We start from the raw sequence: 6,000 nt of genomic DNA on the forward strand, positions 1-6,000 counted from the left end.
ACCTTGACATGGGGGTCGATTTATCACTGCCCATAAATAATGGGGCTAAGATGGGCCCGTCGATAAATAAAACCAATGGGGACCTACACATATGGCAAAAGATTATGGGAAATGATATATTCACGCTTTTTCTACTTCGGACCGCACCCTCTAGTATAAAAGTGTAGTCATAAATACAATAGAGGGCATGATCCCAAGTAAAACAAAGGGCCAATATATCACTTCTCTAAGTTATTTATTACTTACCAAAAACTAATAGTCCACACAGGATAAGGGGGGAAATGATTTCAACACAAACATGTTTTGATACATGATGCTCATGTTTCTTGTCTTTTAGTATTTAAAGAGCCGTACTTAGTGACAATTAAATGCTAAAAGACAAGTTACATGAGCTCATGTATCAAAACAGAGTTGTGCTGAAATAATTTCCCGATAGGGGCATGTCTTCCAAGTAGCTCTAAAGGTCATATAATGTGTGGTCTAGTAAATAAATGACTTAGATTAATCACTTACGTCTCATATGTGGAGATATAATAAGTACGGTATTACAGGTTTGCCAATAACTTGTATGAAACTTGTGTCCCAAAAATAGACCTGGCAAATGCGACCCGTGCCTGCGGGTCGACCCAACCCACCCAGAACCGAAGAACCGAACCAGAACCGAATCGGAACCGAACTGTAAAAAAATATTTTTGGTCCGGTTCGGTTACACTGATGAAGAACCGAAATTATTCGGTTCGGTTCCGGGACTAATGTTCTCGGTTCGGTTCCGGAACCGAAGAACCAAACTTTGAATATATATATATATATATATATATATATATATATATATATATATATATATAATATTTTTATATTTCTATTATACATATACTTAATAATATAAATTACTTATAATATTAATAAGTAATAGTTAATACTATTCTTATAATAAGAAAGTAACTTATATTATAACTTTAATTAAAAGTTTTTATAAATTATAATTAATAATTAATAATTAGCCATTAGAACCGGAGAACCGGACCGGACCGAACCGATTATGTTCGGGCCGGTTCGGTTCGGTCCTACTGTGTACTACAGTTCGGTTCGGTTCTTACGGTTCATGGAACCGAGAACCGAGGACCGAACCGGTTGGCCACCCCTAGGCACGACCTATCTATGTCAGGACTCATCAAAATACAACATTAGGAGCACTTATAGCCGCGAAGATTTTTTTCATGATAAATTGGTTTCTCCAAGGGGTGATGAGGGTTAAATGGCTAATAATCAAGATACGAAAAATAGGGAACTAGTGTCTCCGGGGATGAGAAGTGGCAAAAAATGAGACACTGATTTATTATGGGAAAAAAATCATAGTAGCCAAATGTGCACTAGAAGTTTTTTGGATCCAGGGAAAATAAAATAATGTAAAAATAATACTATTAATGGAAAATAAAATCTTATGCCTAGTAAGTTTTCAGTTTCCTTAAAAAAGGGGAAAAGTTATTTTGGGAAAACTTTCATAGAAAAAGAGTTTACCAAACATTGGAAAATTCATTTTCCAAGGAAAAAGATGGAAATAATATTTTCCTGCACCCAAACAGCTCATTAGGCTATGTTTCAATTGAGGGAAAAATCTCTCTCACATAAACATATTTTCTAGGAAAATTAGTGTTAAGGGTTTTGTAATCTTAAGAACAAGAAAAATTCTAAATTGAAAGCCGCCCATGCAAAATCCAAGCAGTAAGGGGACCCCATTGGATCTACACGTATTGATAATGGCAGTAAAATTACAAAGTTAAAGGACTGAAGTGCGATGGATCCAATGGGGCAACTTCGCAGCCGGATTTTCTCAGTGGTGCCCTTTAGTTAGGGCCTGTTCATTTTAGATTATGACAACAGATTGCCCAGAGTCCAATAATAGGTTTTGGACCGGCAATCGGTTGTCATAATCTAAAATGAACAGGGCCTAAGCATTCCTCTGAAATTAATTATTAATAAATTCTAGAGACTTGGAGGGCATTTTTTTTCAAAAAGTCTTAATCTCTAATATATATATATATATATATATATATATATATATATATATATATATATATATATATATATGTGTGTGTGTGTGTGTGTGTGTGTGTGTGTGTGTGTGTGTGATGGAACACAACATAAATAGGTTGTGCCCCATAAATTATTTCCATAGGCTGATCCTAGCCCTCCAATCTATAGAGGTTTCCATAATTCCTCTTAAATCGGATGGTTAAGATCACTCTACAGATTTTTTATTAAAAAACCATAAAGGAGGGGGGTAAGATTGAAATTATGTGGCTTTAATGGGTGCCTTTATTAAAAAGCATAAAGGAGGGGGTAGGATTGAAAATATGTGTGTTGAATGGGTGCATTTGTTAAAAAAAAGTCAAAAAAAGTGATGTGTAATTCTCATAGAATATACAAAAAATTCAAAAAATTCTCTTCTTTTCTCTTCTGCTTTATAGTATACTGGTAAAAAACCCGTGCGATGCACGGGCCGACAAAGAACTGTACGGACCACGTCATAGGTTGATCCAAACCGTCCATGTGATGGAACACAACATAAATAGGTTGTGCCCGAAAAATCATTTCCATAGGCTGATCCTAGCCCTCCAATCTATAGATGTTTCCATAATTCCTCTTATCTTAAATCGAATGGTCAAGATCACCCTATAGTTTTTTAATTAAAAAACCATCAAGGAGGGGGGTAAGATCGAAATTATACAGCTTTAATGGGTGCCTTTGTTAAAAGCATAAAGGAGGGGGTAGGATTGAAATTATATGATTTAATGGGTGCCTTTGTTAAAAGCATAAAGGGGGGTAGGATTGAAATTATAAGAGTTGAATGGGTGCATTTGTTCAAAAAAGTCAAAAAATGTGACGTGTAATTCTCACGTGATTTTAAAAAAAATGAAAAAAACTCTCTTCTTTTCATCCCAGCTTATTGTATTAGATAGATATATATATTTATGCATGGGTGTATGCGTGTATATATTTATGAAAGAGAAAACAATTTCTACACACAAGTGTAGATAAGTTATTGTGGGACATGATCCCGCGAGAGGGGCGTGGGGCGCGAGCCGCCGCGCGCTCTCTCTTGGTCTCTCGTACCCACGCGATTGGCGTGTGCATTTTAATTATTGATTTGAATTAATCTTTCCTGTGAACTTGGGATCACTAAGGCAATCCGAATTCCACACGAAAGAGACTGACAGAGTCGCCACCTAGATGTGGGATCTAGGACCCGTAATTAACCAGAAATCTAGACTCGCTACCTGGTTACGAGAATGGAAGGTATGGGGAGTTATCCGCCACATGCACCATTCCTGCCCGATAATCGGTCTTCGATTCCAAAAGCTAACTCTTTTAAATTTATTTTAAATGGCTCATTCAACTCTATGTTAATGTGCGAACTAAGTGACATGCATCCTATGATCTAATTTCAATGAGAATCCTAAATGTGTATCTTGATTTATTAATTTGTCTGGATTCATTCTAAGTGAAAGTTCTCCTAGAATTCTAATTTCATGGAAAGCCCTAAATGATTTGATTAAGCATTTACAAGAAAATTAATATCCAAAACACCACAATTTGTTGTGGTGCCGACTCGCGGGTGGTATGCCGTCAGACATCCAAGCTGCCTACGTACCCAAGCCTCACTGGGATCAGAGTCGACGTAGTTCGGTGCACCTAAGCTAAGCTACATATGCCTAACTCAACTAGGACACCGACTTAGACGGATTTGACTGTTTCAACAGTTTTAAGAGGAATTATTTAATTCAAGTTGAGGATTTTATTATCTTAGGATTTCATCTAAGATGCTATATGATTCTTATCTGAATGCAAGTTGTCCCTTAGACTAATGCAGGTTTTGCCTACATCCTAGTTTACTAGGCTTGTCCTAGGGAAAGATCGGGTGACTAGTGTAACTAGACCTATGGTACGGTTGCTATTCATAGCAAGCGTCCGTGATGAGGCTGGACTCCTAACTCTAGGACTCCCCTAAAACCTAGGACACGGCACGACACCAGTGTTCCTAAATTGGGCTCTAATGGTTCTTAGATTGGAAACCATAATCCAATGGTTCCGAAAGACACAAGATAAATCGATTTAAGTTCTCGAGGTTAATGAGTTTCAGATTTCGAAGATTTTCAGTTTCTAGACATTTAAGGATTACCAATGGTTCTAAGGTTCACCAATTTCGGCCTTGAATGGCATCCAAAGGAGGGAATCGTGCGCTCTTTCCTTGTGCAATTTAATACTTAGGTTATAGCATCTTATTGCCTGGCAGAATCTCAGGATTTCCGTGGACACTAACCTCGGAGCCAACAACATGCTATAACTTAAATATTCAAATTGTCAAAGATCAAGTTGCAATTGGGATACAATTATGGATGCACTGGCCATTTTTCCAGGAAAATCTAAAGATCCTAAAATTTCTGTTTCAATGGATTAAGGAGTGAACATGTGACAGAATTTTAAAGTTCTTTAGGAATTTTTATATGATTTTCAATTAATTTCGAATTTTCCATGGATTTTATCAATTTTAAGCATATGAGCGGTTTTACAAGTGAAATTGTTGCAAATAAATTCGAAATGATTTGAAATTTCTACAGCAGCAAGATGAAAATGTATGTAGCTTACAGGATGAGTTTTGCATATTTTTACATTAAATTCACATTTAATCTTGATTAAACCATTAAATGTCCAGATTGCACAATTAACACATAAACTAGTAGAAATATAACTCTAAATTCTATGAAATTTCTACAGAAATACTATATGAATCAAAATAGCATGCAGTGAGATTTGCATGAATTTTAGAAATTATTTACTACCAATTCCGGATTTTACAATTTCCAGACCAGATTATAAATTAACACTACATCCCATATTAAAACAGATCCAAATCACACGAAAATTTTACAGTAACAAGTAATATGGAAGATAAGACTACTGTAAAAATTTTATGAATTTTAATGATGATCTGATGTTAGTAAAAATTCTCCTAAAATCTGATAAGTTTCAAAGAAAATATTAAATAATATACCAAATAAACTCCAAAAATCTTTACAAATTCATGGTAAAATGAATCAGTAACATATTATTTTCCCACGAAATTTCATTAATTTTAGAATCTGTTTGGTATATAATTTAATTTTTCTTCGTCAAAAGATGTTTTTTGAAGAGTTTTCCATTTTTAAAACACAATTTGCGGAAAAAATCAGAAAAATTCGGAAAAATACAGAAATATTTTGAGAACAATGCACCTACCTGTGGTGAAGATCTCCGCCCAATCCAAAAAAATATAAAAAATCCTGCCACCGCCGATCCGCTCCGCCGTCTTTCGCTTTCTCTGGAGTGTTTAGAGGGAGTGATTGAGGGAGTGAAGAGATAATGGAAGAAGAATATTAGGGAGAGGGATGGAAGAATACATTGAGGAAAGGGATTGGAGGGAGTGATTAGAAGAGATAATGGAAGAGAAAGAGATAATGGAAGATAAATTTCTTTTTTTTTTCCTTTCTCTTATGGATGGGAAGGGAGATATATATCGGGAGAGAAAGAGAGAGAGAGAGAGATATGTTGGTGGAGAGCTCATCATGTTGTCCCTCTTAGTGGAGAATCCATCATTATTGTTCTTAGTGGAGGGCCCATCATGTTTCTTAGTGGAGAGTCCATCATTATTGCTCTTAGTGGAGGGCCCATCATGTTTCTTAGTGGAGAGTCCATCATTATTGCTCTTAGTGGAGGGCCCATCATGTTTCTTAGTGGAGAGTCCATCATTATTGCTCTTAGTGGAGGGCCCATCATGTTTCTTAGTGGAGAGTCCATCATTATTGCTCTTAGTGGAGGGCCCATCATGTTTCTTAGTGGAGAGCTACCATCATTGCTCTTCACAAGAGGCCTCACAAGGCGGGCCCCACAATGTGGGCCCTCGGTTGATTCGATTTTAAACAAATGTTCAATGCGGGCCCACCAAACGAGTCCAAATTTAAT

Source organism: Tasmannia lanceolata, unplaced genomic scaffold (assembly GCF_043159265.1).
Source record: "Tasmannia lanceolata isolate RefF3 unplaced genomic scaffold, GAP_Taslan_0.1 ptg000024l, whole genome shotgun sequence".
NCBI classification, from domain to species: Eukaryota; Viridiplantae; Streptophyta; class Magnoliopsida; order Canellales; family Winteraceae; genus Tasmannia; species Tasmannia lanceolata.